General features: G+C 34.3%; 1 pseudogene; it reads left to right on the top strand.

The window, feature by feature from the left end:
* The first annotated feature begins 207 nt into the window (after positions 1-207).
* On the top strand, positions 208-6,171 carry LOC131400379 (armadillo repeat-containing protein 10-like; annotated as a pseudogene).
* Positions 6,172-17,191: the final 11,020 nt, after the last annotated feature.

Genomic DNA, 17,191 nt, shown 5'->3' with positions numbered 1-17,191 from the left:
CTAAGACTTTTGTGGGAGGAGCGAGACTCAATGAGGGGCTTGTGGCTGCCACCTGCTGAGAAACTGTCTTATTCCTTGTGGGGCTGATTGATATTGCTAAGACGGGGTAGGATATACACATTCTGCAATAGCAGGCAGGGTTGACAGGCATGAAGTTGTTGTCCTTCGCTCATCCAGCACTTTTCTCTCCTGTATCATAAAGGCAGAATGGGGCTTGACAAACAAGAAGAACGACTGGTAGGTGTGAACTGCAAATAGAATAGCCACTATATATTTTTAGACTGAAGTTATATTTGAGAAAACGCTGATTCCTCTTTTGTTTTTGCAAACAACCTGCTTCTTCCTGCCAAGGTTAAAACCTGTGCTTAAGTAATGTAAGAAAAAATAAAAAGGAAATAGATGCTTTGCGTACCATTTTAATTTCCTGAGGAAGGAAGGAGCAGTCTAGTAAGAAACTATTTTAGAGAGAGCAATCATAGGTTAAAATAGGTTCCAAGGTCTACTTTTACCTCTTCCTCCTGATGTTTTTTGGAGAAAACTATTGAGGGCATTTGGAGGATTAACTACACACATTGCAGCACTGCTATAAAGGTCTAATGTGTCAATCCATTTCCTAAACTCTCCAAACTCTGATATAAGATACATCCCAGCATTTATCACAGTACACCTCTTACTCTCAGGATTTTTATACTTGTATTTACCTTTAGACTTACAGTTTCTTGAGGTCAAGGATTATATAGAACTCTTAAAACTTAACAACAACACACAAACAAGCCAATTCAAAAATGGGCAAAGGACTTGAACATACATTTCTCCAAAGAGGGTATACAGATGGCCAATAAGCAAATGAAAAGATGTTCAAGCATCACTAATTATCAGGGGAGTGCTAAGACTAGGGGGACAGGAGAATGGGGAATTATTATTTAATGGGTAAGGATTTCAGTTTTGCAAGATGCAAAGAGTTCTGGAGATGGATGGTAGTGATGGTTGCACAACAATACGAATGTACTTAATACCACTGAACTGTAATTAAAATAGTTAAGATGATAAATTTTGTGTTATATGTATTTTACCCACAATAATTTTTTTAAATCAGTTTATGAGTATGCAAACATTAGTATGGGATATTCATCCACTGAATGATTTAATTTCCTAATTATTTTGGCTCACTCTAATTTTTAAAATTCCAGTGCACTATCCATTGAACTATGGAGCTAAGTCTAATTTTTCAAATAAGCTATATTCCCTAAGCCTACAAAATGTCAAAATGAGAGTCAGCTAACGGGAAATGTCCAAGGTGTCAAGTACTGTGCAAAAGGTGTACCCCCAATAACAGATAAAATGATAGCAAATGAAAGAAACAAATAGGATGAGTAGCTTTGGGGGTTCTCTAGAGACAGGGGAAGATGTTTGAGAATATGAAATATCTGTGCACAATTGGAGCTAAGGATGAAAGGACAGATCTAGTGAGAAGTGATTTAATGAGATACTGGGTGCAAGTTTCAAGAGACCTGTTAGTGCTTGCCCTTCTTCTCAAGCCTAGAAATTCACGTGTCCCTAGTAGTTTGCAGGACACAATCAACTCGTATTTTACACTTTCAAGGAAAATGGAATGTACAAGAAATGGATGGCTAACTGCTTTGAAGGCGTAGTGAAGGAGAAGTGAGTCAGTGAATTTGGTGACCTGAACTCCAGATTTTCTCCAGGCAAAGGATATTTGAATGTTTCTGGTTGTAGACTACCCAAGAGAAAGATCAAGAAAGGGAAAGTTGAAGGCAATGCAAGATGGCTAAAGTACTAAGAGGGGAATAAGGGAGCAGGCAGACACTTGACTGTGTCAAGTGGACTGCACATATGAGAAGCCTAATGGAGGGGAACGGGAAACTCAGAAGAACTGTTGAAGTATCCAGGAGGCAAAAAGTCAGCTTTAAATTAATGCCAGACACAGAAAGCACAAATAATCTGATCACCAGGACAGCATCAGTCAAAGAAAAACTCTCATGCTTCCTTTACTTTTCATTCCCTCTACTCCAACCCTGGAAGGGTCAGAAGCATGGTTGGCGAGGTAGAAAGAATAGCAGCTGTAGACGGGAAAAGCCACAAGAAAGCTGCCACTCCTGCTTTCCCAACTGCAGATTTCCTCTTGGAGCATGGCAGAACTTGGGGAAGAGAAAAAGTCTGATTTAAAAGAGGATTCAAATCACAGCAATTATATTGCGCAGGGAATTGTAATTCTTAAATTGAGAGCGGTTCTGTTGGTTTTGATTGGTTTTAGTTAAAGTGATGAAAAAACTGTATTGCCTAGGAATGACCAGAAAGATCCTGCCACGGTTAGAATGTGGGGGAGGGAAAGCACCGAGGCCACAGAAAAGATTTAAAGGAACAGTGGGAAAAACAATGAGGTTTCTCTATAAGTACATCCTATGAGTTTTGCTTTCTTATTGTAATAGCTACACATACATCCTATATACTTTTGGGGGAATTACTAAAATATTAAGAAATATAAGTAATTACAAAAGCTAACCAAATGATCTGCCTGAAAAAAATTCAACCTAATTTTTGGAAATGAGTACAAGTATGTGAAAGTCTGGTAACAAATATGTTTTAAACATCATTGAAGTTGCCATTGCTGCAACAAACAACTTAGGTAAGACATTTCTATGAAGCTAATATGTCAGGACATTCTGGAATTTTCTGAATATTTTTCTTCATATCCATTAACTTGTTTTCATAAGCTACATTTTCTCCAAAGACTCATGGTCCCTAACGTTAATTCTGTAACTGGCTAAGAGGAAAAGCAAAATGACAACAACAAAATTATGTAATATCAGCTTCCTATAACATAGCTAGATGTTTGAGCAATTGCAGACTAAACATTCTTAACTGCTTTTGGAAAACTGGAATTTGGTGCAAGTGCAAACAAATGTTTCACAGCCCTATGCATGTAATAGGTGCGAAAATAACCTAACATAGTTTAGGGGTAGCACACAGTGATCATGAAAGTTTGGAATGACTCTTGCCTTTGGGGTATTGAGAAGAAATATAGGGCTAGCTCAAACAAAACAAGGAAAGAGGCGTAGAGGACACACCCAGAAGCCCTCTAAAGTTTTAATACACCAGTTAATCTATCATGAATTGCAGTACATAATGTTCCTTATACAAAGACTCCTATGACAAATTTCTCTAAGAAATGAGAACTAAAATTAAGTTCATTTAGGGAAAAAAACTAACATTATTTCTCCTACTAACAATAATGAAAGCTCTGGGACCCATCACATTACCATCTTGGCCCTGACCGCTAGAGAGAACAGAGCCAAATTCTGTGAACAATTGGTATGGTTTCCTCATCCAGGAGTTTTGGGCCTTGTTTTTGTCCTCTCCTCTAACTACTTGGCTGCTGTCTCCCTCCTTGTGTCAAGTATTTGTTATCGTACTCTCTCTGTATCATCATTGTAAAAGGCCTCTGAAGTCGTAATTTGGAAATAGGCAAGACATGCATAAATCAATCAACAAAGGATGAAGTAATAACTATATGTGTGATTTGGGGTACATAGAGCAATCAATTTAGTGTTCAAAAATATATTAGGAAATCTTCCTTAAAATTCTCTTCTCCAAATATTTCATCTGCCTGGTGTCAGACATTTCATAATCTCTCCTCAATGAACTATTTCTTTGGACTATCAGATTAATCAACATTAACATGTTGCTCATTTATAAAGCATCATCCCTGCTAGACATATATGAAAAGTGAAGCCTCAAAAAATAACCAGTGTTTCCTGGAGACCCCTGTATCAGCCCCTGGGAGCCTCACACACCGGTCCAGCACTGTGCCCTGGCCCAGGTAACGCTGAATATTCACATGCAAAAGAATGAATCTAGACCCCTATCTTACACTACTTATAAAAATTACCCCAATATGGATTAAAGACTTAAATGTGAGATCTGAAACTGCAAAACTCCTAGAAGAAAACATAGGGAAAAAGCTCCTTGAAATTGGTCTTGGAAAAGATTTCTCTGGATACACCAAAAGCACAAGCGACAAAAGCAAAAATAAATGGGACTACATCAAACTAAACAGCTTCTACACAGCAAAAGAAACAATCAACAAAATGAAAAGGTAACCTACAGAATGGGAGAAAATATTTGCAAATCATATATCTGACAGGGATTAATATCCAAAATATATAAGAAACTCATGCAACTCAATAGCAAAAAAACAAACAATCCAATTCAAAAATGAGAAAGGACCTGAATAGACTTTTTTCCAAAGGAGACATACAGATGGCCAACAGGTACAGGAAAAAATAGTCAACATCACTAATCATCAGGGAAATGCAAATCAAAACTACAACAAGATATCATCTCACACTTGTTAGAATGGTTATTATCAAAAAGACAAGAGATAAATGTTGGTGAGGATGCGGAGAAAAGGGAACCCTTGTGCAGTATTGGTGAGAATGTAAATTGGTACAGCCATTATGGAAAACAGTATGGACATTCCTCAACAAGTTAAAAATAGAACTACCATATGATCCAGTAATCCTACTTTTGGGTATATATATATGAAGGAAAAGAAATCACTATCTTGAAGATATATCTGTACTCCCATGTTCATTGCAGCATAATTCACAAAAATCAAGACTTGAAAACAACCTAAGTGTCTGTTGACAGATGAATGGATAAAGAGGTTGTGGCGTATATATACAATGGAATATTATTCTGCCATAAAAAAGAGGGAAATTCTTTCATTTGGGACAACATGGATGAACCTTGAGGGCATTATGATAAGAGAAATAAGTCAGACAGAGAAAGACAAATACTGTATGATCTCATATGTGGAATCTAAAAATGTTGAACTCATAGAAAGAAAGAGTGGAGTGGTTGTTGACAAGGGCTGGGTGGTGGGGGAAATGGGGAAATGTTTGTCAAATGGTACGACCTTTTGGTTATAAGTTGAATAAGTTCTGGGGATCTAATGTACAGCATGGTGACTATAGTTAACAATACTGTATTGTATACTTGAAATTTGCTAAGAGAGTAGATCTTCAATGTTCTTACCACAAAAGATAAAATAGTAATTATGTGAGGTGATGGATGTGTTAACTAACCTTATTGTGGTAATTATTTCACCATATATACATGTGTCAAATATATACATTGTACACTTTAAACTTCCACAATGTTATTTGTAAAATATATATCAATAGAGCTAGAAACGAAAAATACTTACGTCTTGGTGTAAAAAGAAGAAGAAACATTTGGGTATATAAATTTTAAGTATAAATAAAGACTTTACATTTCTAAATAAAATTTAAAAAATAAAACAGAGGAACAGACTTCTTGGTAAAATAAATTTTTATTCAAATTGGCAACCAATCAACAGTCATTTACCAAGGATGAGATCTGTATTTCATTTCTCTTTATGTACGTATGTATGTATATGCTTATGAATAGAGGTAGTATTAAAAGCTAAAACAAAAGGATCCTGAAATTATTGAAAAAAGTTTAGTCAGTCTGAATAACAATGTAGCCATTCAGCTAACCAAGCCATAATTTGTTAATTGGGTGGTATTTCAACTGTTGGAACGTGATCCACAATCCTAGCCACGGTATTAAAGGCAAAGCTTTAAATGCATTGAATAACCTAAGTATGAATGTTAAAAATCAAAGCAAGTTAAAGATATGCATCAAGTCTGTGAGGATTTTTTCTGTGTTTCCCTTAAGTCCACTGTGCGGCTGGTTGGACAGGGATTGTTAATAAACATGACCATTACTAATGACCAAATGCTTAACATTGGTATTACAGACCTTTCCAATGCGTTTCTTGTGGGAAATGGAAACACCAAAGTTCAAGTTTTGAAACTCCTTTTGAATTTCCCTGGAAATTCATCCATAGCAGATGAACTACTTGGTACCTGAGTGGATTCACCATTCCTTTCCCTTTATTATGGCCGTCTAGCAAAGGAGATTCTTTGAGTACTTACATTATTTCAGAATATAAATAACTGCCTCCAAATCCAAGGCCATTTAGCTTCTCAATCTACTTTCACTAAAGATTCACTGTTCTTCCTGTTTTATGGAGAAGAATGTGCCCAGAAAATGAGAGCTTTAGCTTACCATCATGATGTGGATGTGAGGGAAAAAGTTCTAACAATAATAATGAAATTCTGATTAGTCATATGTTTCCAAAGAGTAATGCAGTCTGGACCTAATGCACATTGTAAATTTCTTATTTTCCATCTTCTTTGTAAAGGACTTCTTTCAGCTGCTGAATTTAAACAGTAAATCTCATGTTTCATCAATACAGTTATAACTTGCCATGGTCTTCCAGTTTATTTAGGACTATTTTATTGATACCAAATGAATATTAGAACTTGTACTAAAAACATTTATTTATTTTTATTTTGCCGACTATATTGAGATATCTTAGTTATTTTTTCTACATGACGTGACAGTGACCTTTTAACATTTGAAGTGATCTGAGACCACATCAGTCATTAATTTATTGTTTTAGAACCATCATAGGAATGGCACCATTCTTTTACTAATGTTGAGATCCTGAGTGCTCAAGTTCAGCTGCCAACCCAGACATAGTACATTTAAAAATCTAATCATTTGTACCTCTAGTCAATGCAAAATGTAAACCTTTGGAGAAGATGTTCCCTAGTACTCACCACTGTCATACAATGTGCCAGTATGTAAAGATATTATGAATAAAATACCAGGATTTATCAGAATGTCCATCCATAGGCAGTTGAGTAAATCAATTACCCAGTCTTAAAAAAATGAAGCAGATCTGGATGTGCTAATGCAGAAAGATATCCATGAAATATGACTTTTTAAAAAACACAAGCTGTAGGGGAATATGTATAATATGATCCTATTTATATTTTTAAATGAAAAATACTTATACTTACATATACATTAACACTTCTGGAATGATACACAAGCTCCAGTGGGAATGGAGAGTAGGGAAATGAGTTTTATATGTATACCCTCTGCTATTGTTTGAATTTTTACTATGAGCTGATAAATAAATGACAAGCAATAGGATACATTGGAGTATATGAGGAAGCCATTTGGTTTAAAACTAATTTGGCCTGGCCTTGTTTTTCCAAAGGGGCCTGACGTGGCCTGTTGAACACACATTGTATATCTGCTTTAAACATTTACTATGCCCCAAAGACAAGAATGATGCCGCTAAAGATAGGGATGTAACCTCCCGCATATTGGCATTTCCTTTAGGATAAGCATCTCTCCCTAAACTAAGGATTAATTACTGACCTACTGTGCTCACCTCGTGACCACTGACTTGCTGACTACCAATCTGCTAAGCATCTCATGACTGTTGTAAAAGGGACATTCCAATCATACATCCTGTTTGACAGTACATAACCACTCTGTACACCCCACTTCTTTGGTGCCCTTCCTTCCTTGGGGAAGGAAGGCCCTGGGCTAGTTCTCAGATCTGGCTCATAACAAACTCACCCCAATTTTGATTTATAGATTGGTTATGGATTATTTGCATCTACAGAGCATAAATTTTATAATTTTTTTAATAAAAAACATTTTTTTAACAAAACTAGTATTTCCAGACTCACGTAGATAATAAATGGCAGAGGCAGTACATGAGTGTGTGCATTCAGAGTCCGTATACCCTTGTCTTTACTTACAGGTAAGTAAGTCAATTAAGCATTATCAATAAGTAGAATGACCTTGCCAGTTGACATTCATTCAGAAAATGTTGTAATGGACAATGTCAGTTTTCAAATGAATGTGTACTAAATTTTCAATTCTCCTGGCTAGGCTTAACTAATTGCATACATTAAGAGTTAAATAATAAAAGTGACTAATATAATAGGCTCATGCCCTTAAAGAATGTCCACATTTTTAAGGTTTATAAGAAATGTTTACAAAATGAAGTTATTTTTCTATTATATATATTTTTTCAGCTTAAATTCCAAGGACTCCTGAAATTTTTCACCAGTATTTTACCTAAAGATTTGTATACCTATGACACCCTCTTTACTTCTACCTCTTTAGCTTTATTTTTAATCTAGAGTATTTAAAAAGCTATAAAAATATGATCCTTTAAAGGATTTTGCTCCAACAAGAAATCCTCTAAATACTTTTCTTCAACCAAATAATACTCACCCATTGGAGAAGGATGACTATTGAGTATAATGGCTGATAAGAGGTAATTCAACATTTAATTCCTAACATTAAAGCATGATGAATACAAGCAGACGTGCTATGTTTGAGATCATATCCACTGACTTGCTGTCCCCGCATGTAAAATAAAACGAGGGTTGGCTCAAACCAGCGGATGCTGTCAGGTTTCCTTTCCATACTTTATCATCTTAAACAGCAGTTGACTCTTTGATGTTTGTAAGAGAAGAGAAGAACAAAGCCTACAAAATTGTTGAAATTGCTTTCAGGCTTTGTTTTGTTTTGTTTTGACTTTTATTTGTTTTCTGTCCCTCTTCCAAGGATAGTGTATTGCTTCCTAATGTGAAAGCTAGAGAGATAACACCTAAACAGTAAATGTCAGCCGGCAGCGTTCAAGAGAATGGACTAATTTCATATCTGTGGAGTTTATCTTTAACTCTAAGTGGGAATAGAGAAATTATGGAATTTTTTTTCCATTTTTGCAGGGAGAGGGCATAATTAGTTTGCTTTTATGAAATAAATTGCTCGTGTTTACAAAATAAAAACTTCAATACATAATAATGAAAAGCTATAAAATTGGCTCCATTTCTATCCATTCTGAATGCTTTCATTTTCAATGGATCTCATTTTTTCCTATTAAGAAATATTGTTGTGGGGCTGGCTCTGTGGCCTAGTGGTTAAGTTTGGCACGTTCCACTTCAGTGGCCGGGTTTGGTTCCCAGGTGCTGACCTACACCACTCATAGGCAGCCACACAACCCACGTACGAAATAGAGGAAGATTGACACAGATGTTAGCTCAGGGAAAAATCTTCCTCAAGCAAAAAGAGGAAGATTAGCACAGATGTTACCTCAAGGGCAAATCTTTCTCAAGCAAAAAGAGGAAGATTGGCACAGATGTTAGCTCAGGGCAAATCTTCCCCAGCAAAAAAAAAAAAAAAAAAGAAAAAGAAAAAGAAAAAAGAAATATTGTTGTACATGAGGATTTATTACAATTAGATTTTCTGAGAAAATGATGTGGGCAATGAAATCATTTCAAATTTTGATTGTCTTTCAACTATAAGACTTTGTCTTATTTTCCTCTTCATTAAGAAATCAGTAGGTTACCCAAATTTAACATTTATTATAGTCCATTCAAATTTGTTCACACATCTCACAATTTGCTCCATTAATAGCTCATTTAAGGAAATATATAGGAAACAATTGTCTTTGCATTAGGATGCTGTCATCCACCACATTGGCTGAAACATCCAAATATGCTCTGTTAGACCAGAGTTCCTTTAATCATGATAGATCCAATGGGATCAATATAGATCTCACTTATAAAGTTTTTAAACAATTCATTCTTTCATATCCAGAATCTAAATATCTCTAAATGTGCAAAGCATTTGTCAGGAACTCTATGTACTCATGAGATTATTTCTGTCTCTTTTAGCCCTCTTCACACAGTACTGGCAGTGTAGAAATGCAATATGCCTAAACATTCAGCCATGAGAGCAAGAATATTCTTTGAGCCATAAGTCAGTAATTCAATAATTCCATTCCCATTATTTTGATGACATCTCCTTGCAAAATGCTGAAGGCCTGAATAAAAAACTCCAATATAGACATTAAAATATATCTTAAGGAAATAAGTCAAAACTAAATAAGCTTTAGTTCAATTTAGGCTCAAACTTTTGCATCACTTATTCTTCCTCTTACTCTATCATTCTTTGTGCTCCATCATTAGTTCAATCCTGTAGAATCATCTTAAATGGATGTTTTGCATCCTCCCCACCTTTCCCTTCCTAGTACTACTCCTACTGCAATGCCTATTAATTTCCTCTCTCTTCAGGAAGATGGCAGTTATTTCAACTCAGAATTTCCCAAGTTTGCCTCTGTGGAACACTGGGTTCCACGAAACAGGTGACACTCAAAAGGAGTTCCACTCGAGAAACATGGGGTTAAATGTGTTTCTTTGCTGCAGTATTTCTCAGAGCCTTTATTTAAAATGTTTATTTTATTGACCAGGTAACCTATGTGCCAGGCATTATGCTCGATCTTCTTATGTTATATTGTTGTTATTATCTATTTTACAGATTAGACAGCTAATAAGCAGTGAAGCCAGGATTTAATTTCAGCTGTTTCTCACTCCAAAATCCCTGCTCTTTCCATATTTCCCTCTTCAGACTGAGACATCATATAATTTCCTTAAAGATCATAATGGACTCATTAGTTACATGTTTCCTTCTCTTAATAAAAAATGAAAATTGTCATACTTTTAATAGAGAGAAAATTAATTTTGCTGTATTATGGAGGTGATACGGTAGAGGTTAATGGCATACATCTTTGTGTCAGACAATATGATTCAAATTTTGTTTCTGCAAATTACTAGCTGTGTGACAAAGGATAAGTCCTTTAATCACTTAAAACCTATTTCCTCATTTGTACAATGGGCAAAATATTTATTTCAGGGAGATATTTGTGAGGATTAAATATGATTATGTAAGTCAAGTGTTTGGAATAATTTGACACATAATAAGTATTGATTATTATTATTAATAAATAATTATAACATCATGATGTCCCGAAGACACACTTGCTTGAGTTTCTTAATCAAAACTGGATTGCCTATTCTAATTCAGTTTGATTTTATTTGAAATTTTTATAATAATTATAAATAAAATAAATAAAATGATTTATAATGCTATTAAAAGAGAAACGTTTAAATAAATCCTACATTAAATGATAGATTTCTCATATTCAACTATGACCCTAAATTAAGAATTTGACCTTGACGAGCCTATTCATCAGGTTTCTGAACTGAAGGCTAGTTTAGTTTTGCAAGCAGGTAGCCCCTGAAGAGTAAGATTTAACTTTCAATGTGGAAGTTACTTCTTGAGATGATCTAGCATAGAGTACCAGCTAGCCTCTTACCACGTTAAGAGGCTCAGGATGGTGACTTTCCTTTCTGTACACATCTTTATATGAGAACTGCAAGATGTTCTTATTTTCCAGATTTTACTATCAATTTTAAAGGAAATTTGGAAAAAACTACGATTTTGAAAACTAAAGTCTGTAAAATTATTAACTGCATTGATTGAAAGAAGAAAATGCCATTGACTTTTTTGAGATCTACTTAATAACCAATTTCAACAAAACCCCATCAGATTGAGATTTCCTTATTTAGAATTTATAATTCTCTGAGACAAAGACCAGGATAAAATTTTAAAATAACTTCATGAGGACACATTGTTATCTGGTGTATGCTTTCCAGTGTGGTAATAGTCATAATAGCAGAGCTTAGGGTATAATATAAACCAGCAACTACTCTAACTCTGTGCATATTTTAAACAATTGAATCTTAAAAACAATCTTATGAAGTAGACACTATTGTCACCCCCATTTTACATATGAAAAAATTGAAGCAAAGAAAGGTTGTCACTTACTCAAGGCCCTACAACTAGTAATAACAGAATGGGGGTCTTTTAATCCAGACAGGCTAGCACCAGTATCTGTACTCTTATCCACTGTACATTGATTGCCTTTATTCTCATAGTTTAGTAGGAATTAAAGTTACTTAAAGTATTTTAAACCATGATATTGGTCTAATTGAGAATACCACTTTCCAGTTGGTCCCAATATTTTACTACACAATGTTCATTAGTTTGTATTTAAGAACATGTTTCTTTGGTTTACATACTGGAAAGCCTCATCAGAAATACTGCTGACACTTTTAGTGACACAAATCTCAATATTCAGCTCATCTCAATTCCAATTTTTATCAAGAATCTTCTGGACACAAGCATAAAACAATATGTGTCCAATGCCAATACATGTTTTAAGATTAAAGCAATCTGTTTCCTCTAAAAATCACCTGGAAAAATACATACTGTCTTATTATAAGAAAAGTAGCCTGTTGTTTGTTTGCTACAACTCAAAGTAATATTAAACAGTCAAGAAGCTGAGAGTTGAAATAAACAAGGCAAAAAATTAGCAACCAAGAGTTTTTATCTGCAAGTTCTGAATTGAACATTTTATTTACATAGTATATTTTCTATAGAGCACAGACATATATAAATTGATATTACTAGCTTTCTCAGAAATGTCCACATCCCATTTCCCAAAGCACATCATACTTTATTCTCTTCCTCCTTGAAATAAAAAATCTTGATCTCTCTTTCACTGGATCCTAGGGAAGTATTTATCAAAGTGTATTCTGTGGGATATTGATAACTGTTAAGGATAGAAAATTGTTTTGTAGTCAAATAAATTTTGGAGAAACTAAGTTAAACAAAGTTAACCAGGCTTACATACTGCAGGATTTTCAGAGCCTTTATATATTAATATCCATTATTTATCTCCAAGAACAGAAACAAGTATGAAGAAAGCTTCAAAATGTTTTGACCATACACTTTTTCTTTGTAGCATGTCAATGTGGGAAAATTACTTCGCAAACAGGTTTTGGGAGTCAATGGTGTAACATCGTAAGTCATTAAAAATAGAAGAGGGTAAATAAAACTCTCAATGCTGGCTTAGAGACTTGCCGGATTAGCAATTCATTTTAAGGAGGAGATGTGGGAAGAAAGTTTCTTGGAATACAGTTTCCTGGGTTCTAAACCTAGAAATCTGGGATAAAGTCCAGAATCCTATACTTGGTTGGGGTGTGGGGGGTCTTTCCTTTTGTCTGTGAAGCAAAGCTGGGTTTTAGAACCATTGCATAATGGAAATACCATTGCTTCATAGCCTAGGGCACGTTTACACCACTCCTCCCCAATTTTATATATACTGTGATAGGCACAATTATGCCCGCTCAAAGATGCTTGTGTCAATCCCCAAAACCTTTGAATATGTTAATTTACATAGCGAAAGGAACTTTGCAGCTGTGATTAAATTAAGGGTCTTGAGACGAGAAGATCATCCTGGATTATCAGAGTAGGCCGAAGGTAATCATAAAGTCTTTATAAGTAGAAGCAAGAGAATCAGAGTCAGAGAGAGGGAGATTTAAAGATGCCACACTGCTGTCTTTGATGGTGGAGGAAGGGGCCATGAACCAAGGATTGCAGGCAGCCTCTAGAACCTGGAAAAGGCAAGAAAATGGATTTCCTTCTAGAGCCTCCAGAAGGAACACATCTTGCTGACACTTTTATTTTAGACCGGTAAGATACATTTTGGACTTCTGACCTCCAGAACTGTAGGATAATAAATGTTTATTGTTTTAAGCCACTAAATTTGTGGTAATATGCTACAGCAGCAATAGGAAACTAATATACATGCACTCTTGTAATTGAATTTAACACCTTTTAGTCATGGGAAACCAAATTATTGTTTTGATATAAAATGAGTTCTGCCAATTTACAATCCATGGGTCTAGCTCTCTGTTGCCCTTAATACTAAGGACACAGAAGGGAAAGACTAACCATGTTAGTGACACAGACACTAGACTATTTAAGTTACTTGGCAAGGTTCCCAAAGCTAGTAAGTGGCAGAATGGGGTTCGAATGCAGGTCTGCCTGACTCCAAAATTCAGGCTTTTTATTCACATCAATTACCTCTCTGAGCATACTGCATAACTATCAACATGCTTAGTTTTCTGCCTTCTATTAGAATTATAATACAGGGGAAAAAAGCGGAAAAGATTCAGTCTGGAAAAGTATTATCACCACCAAGAATAATACAATATAGTACTGCAGCTTGAGGAAAGGGAAAAGGAAAAAAAATACTATTCCTGGGAGAAGGACATGAATGACTGTTAGAATCAGCATTACATCTGGTGGAGGGACAGAAACAATTATGAAGGTCACACATATGACACAGACTTATACAGTGCCCAAGACTAAGGTTTAACCAGAACCTCAGAGTACACCTCCTTCACCCACCCCAATGCAATGCTAAGAAGAAGAAAGTAAAAAAACATTGAAACACAGCTGGTAGAACTACAAGAACAAGATACTCTCTGGGGAGCAATGGCAGAAAGAAAAGGGTCAAACCCAGGCAGCAAACAAACATGAAATCTAGCCCAATCTTTGAGCAGATTAATACAAAACTCTACACTATAGGCGTGACACACAAAAGGCAAGCTCATATCCAAATATAAATGGAAAAAAATTACATTGGTATATATTGTCCTATAGAACATACCCAGATTTCAACAAAAAATTACAAAGCACATCAAAAAGCAGGAAAAAAAAATACAATCTGAGCAGAAAATTAATCATCAAAATAAAACTTGAATATGACACAGATGTTGGAATTATCAGTGAATTTTAAGTAACTGTGATTAATATATTAAAAGATCCAATAGAAGTGAGAAAACATGAATTATCAGATAGACAATTTCAGCAAAGAAATGGAAACCATAAGAAAATGGAAGTGCTAAAAAAGAGAAACCGAGTAACACAGATGCAGAATTCCTTGGATGGACTCATCAATAAACTCAATACAACCAAGAAAAGATTCAAGAGTTGTAGGGCAATATTGAATGTCTAACATATGCATAACTGGAATTTCAGTAGGGGAAGAAAAACAGAACAAAACAGAAGAAATATTTGAAGAAATAAAGATGGAGATTTTTTCAAAATTATTAATAGATAAATTAAAGACCCTGAAAATTTGGAGAACAGCAAGCAAGATAAATATAAACACATTAAAGCACATAATATTCAAACTATGGAATACTAAAGACAAAGATAAAGTCTTGAAGGCAGCCAGAGAAAAAAGGCAAATTACCTACTGAAGAATAAGGATAATAATTACAGCAGTCATCTCATCAGAAACCATACTAGGCAGAAATCAATGAAGTCACATCATTAAAATGCTTAAAGAAAAAAACATACTCTCAACACAGAATTCTATACCCAGAAAAAATAATCTTTAAAAATGAAGGCCAAATACAGTATTTTCTCAGCCAAAGAAAAACTAATGAAATTCATTGTTAATAGATCTACCCAATAACAAGTATTAAAATACGTTCTTGAGGTAGAAGAAATATGACATAATAAAAAGCTTAGATGTACATGTAGAAATTCAGAGTGTCATAAATATGATGTTAAATAATTTTTCTTATTAATTGGGCTAAAAGACTATAAAGCAAATATTGTAACAATGTATTGTGTTTAAAATATAGTAAAAGTAAAATGCTAAAACAACAATGTCACAGGAAATGGAAGGGTGGGATTAGAAATATGTTATAAGTTTATATCACTCTACAATAAGCTGTATATTATTATTTATATGTAGACTCAATATATATAATGTATATTGCAAACCCTGGGTCAACAATTTTAAAATTTCTTAAACAAAGAGGTATAAATAATAAATCAATAGAGAAGATAAAATGGAACCATAAAAATACTAATTTAAAACTGAAAAAAGAAATAAAAAACAGAATAGAAAACAGCAAGCAATATAGTAGATTTTAATTCAATCATGTAAATAATCTTTTTAAATGTGAATGGTCTAACCACTTCAAATAACAGTAGACTGTCAGATTGAACTTAAAAAAAAAAAGCAAAGCCCAGCTATTCGTCGTGTCCAGGAAACTGACTTTAAGACAAAGACACAGATAGGCTAAAAGTAATACGATGGAGAAAGGTATAACATGTAAACTCTAACCAAAAGTCAGCAGAAGAACCTACATTAACTTCAGAGAAACTAGACTTCAAATAAAGGAATATTTTTAGAGAAAAAGAGAAACATCACATAATGATAAAACGGTCAATTATTCACAAAAACATAATAAAATTAAGATTTATGCACCTAACATCAGAGCTTCAAAACACATGTCAAAAACTGATAGATCTGAAAGGAGAAATGGCAAATCCACAATTATATTTGGAGATGTCAACGGTCCTTTCTCAGTGAAGAATAGAACAGGAAGGCAGATAATCAAAAAGATAATAGATGGTCTGAACAATACCATCAAGGAACATGCCCTGATATTTACAGAAGACTCCACCTAACTACAACAGAACACATATTGTTCTCAAGTACACGTGGAACATTCACCAAGATAGACCATATTCTGAGCTATGAAACAAACTTAAACAAAGTTAAATGAAGATAAATCATACAAAGTGTGTTCTCAAACCATAACTGAATTAAACTAGATTAAAAAACAGAAAAAATACCTGGAAACTGTATGAAAATTAAAAAACACACCAACACACTTCTAAATAATCTATGAGTCAAAGAGAAAGTCTCAAGGAATATTCTCAAAGAATATTCAAATAAATTAAAACAACAACAAAGTATACCAAAATTTGTCAGATGCAATTAAAGTAGTGCTAAGAGAAAAATGTATAACAATAAATACTTGTATTAGAAAAGAAGGAAGATCTAAAATGAATAACCTAAGCTACCACCTGAAGAAACAAGAGAAAAAAGAGCAAATTAAACCCAAAGCAAGTAGAAAGAAGGAAATAATTAAGATTAGAATAAAATTTAATGAATTTGAAAACAGAAAAATAATAGAGAAATTGAAAGCCAAAGGTGGTTCTTTGAAAACATCACTAAAACAAAATTGATAAAATTCTAGCCAGGATAACCAAGTAAAAACAAAGAGTAACAAATAATGAATATGAGGAATGAAAGAAGAGACTTCACTACTAATACTACAGACAGTAAAAGGACAACAACAAAATAATTCTGTCCATAAATTCTAAAATTTAGGTAAAATGGATCAATTCCTTCAAAGACACAAACTATCATGACTCATTCAAGAGGAATTAGAGCATCTGAATTGCCCCATACCTATTAAATTGAATTTGTAGGTAACACACTTCCAAAAGGAAAATTCCAGGCCCAAAACATTGTTAGAACAACATGAGCACCAAAATAAATAACCACAGACTCATTAACAATATAATTGTGGTATTTCCATGTTAACCATAAGCACACTCACATTATTAAAATACTTGTGAAATAATTAATAGTTTTAAAAAGTCCAAAGATCACAGTTGTGTGGCCTGTTGCTCAGAATTTTTAAAAACACACTAACGGAGAAGAAGTTATAGAATTATCAGAGTGGAACTACTCATTGTCCCC

Source organism: Diceros bicornis, chromosome X, assembly GCF_020826845.1.
Source record: "Diceros bicornis minor isolate mBicDic1 chromosome X, mDicBic1.mat.cur, whole genome shotgun sequence".
Classification (NCBI taxonomy): Eukaryota; Metazoa; Chordata; class Mammalia; order Perissodactyla; family Rhinocerotidae; genus Diceros; species Diceros bicornis.
The sequence above is the reverse complement of the archived record's forward strand: the minus strand, read 5'-3'. Positions and strand labels throughout refer to the sequence as shown.